This window comes from Etheostoma cragini, chromosome 21, assembly GCF_013103735.1.
Source record: "Etheostoma cragini isolate CJK2018 chromosome 21, CSU_Ecrag_1.0, whole genome shotgun sequence".
In the NCBI taxonomy this organism is placed as follows: domain Eukaryota; kingdom Metazoa; phylum Chordata; class Actinopteri; order Perciformes; family Percidae; genus Etheostoma; species Etheostoma cragini.
Window position 1 is genome coordinate 17,136,112 of NC_048427.1, and position 1,483 is coordinate 17,137,594.

A 1,483-nucleotide genomic window follows, 5' to 3' on the forward strand; every position below is an offset into this window, starting at 1 on the left:
ATCAAATGTCAACTTTGGAAGTTATCTGACCTCTACCTCAAAGTTATCTTCATCTGAAGAATCAGGGTTAAGCAGTAGTCATCCTGCTCTGATCACTGATATTTTTTACACTTACATGCATTGTTATATTAGAAACTGAATATAGAACCATTTAAAATAATGTTAAAACACTAATGTTGTGCTGTTACTGTGTCACACTGTGTTACAGTGAAGATGGCAACCCCAGTAATCCGCATTGTCAACCCAGAGGCCCCTGCTCCCCGTCAACAGGCCGTACTGATGGCGACTAAAGAGGCCCGTTATCGTGAGCTATCGTGAGAAAAAGATGGTCTTCCCTAAACCTCCACAGGAGCTGTTCTTCCAGGACAGTGCCCTGACACGTGCAGAGAAGCTCCCTCCAGTAGAGGGCATCCCTGCAACGCCGCATCAGCTGTGCCTGAAACAGCTGGTAGTCCCTTTGGGTCGTTATGACACAGCACCCTTCCACTGGCTTGTTGCAAATGATTTGGGATACATGAATTATTAAGCTCATTATATTCAATACCATTGTTGGCTGTGCATTTTTTTGATTGCATGTTTAAAATAAATATCTGTTTGCCCAAAACTACTTAATTCAGTGTTTATTATAAATCTATCCAAATGTTTTTTTTCATCATTTTAAATGTAGTTTGGCTCATGATCATGAGAAGGGTATTTAGTTATAGGTATGGTATAAGTACCATATTAACCCACCAAAAACTATTGATTCTACTTTTAAACTGTCATTTTTTATGTACTTATCACATAAATAGCACTTTTTAATGTAAGCCAATCAGATATGTCAATATTAAGCCATTGAAGCACATGTATGACATGTGCCTGCTGAAAACGGAAGATATATCTTGAAATATTACTTAAGAACTACTTTTTCTTTTGAAATCAAACCGAGTTCCAGCATGCTAGCAAAACAGACCACATCACCACTCTATTATTACTGTATGTGTGTGTGTAATTAATGGATGTGCTCACTTGTTTGTATATGTGTGTGTGGCGTGATTTGAAATTGTATTGTCTGTTATCTATCTATCCATATAGATAGATAGAGAGATAGATAGATAGATAGTATCCTAGGTGATAGTATCCTAGGCCACAAAGGGGCTAATAGCTTTCAAAGCATTTGAATTACTACCTGATGTACTCTTCTGCTACTCCTTCAACCTACTTTTGAAAACATTTAAAGACCAGCTCCACTAGACCAAGATCAGTGTGCAGCACCAAGTTCCAAGTCCCAGGAGCAGCATACACAGAAGCCTTTCTTTTGCATTTCAAGATGGACGATGAGGACATAGAGATATGCGAATATGTCCAAGAGTGGAGACAGGAGCCTCCAGCATTTTTCAGTTGGATACATGTAGATATGAGGGAAGTATGAATTACAGTGGCTTGAATAAGTTTACACACCCCTGCCAAAGTTGATTAAAAAGAGGAATAAAAAAATATCTTT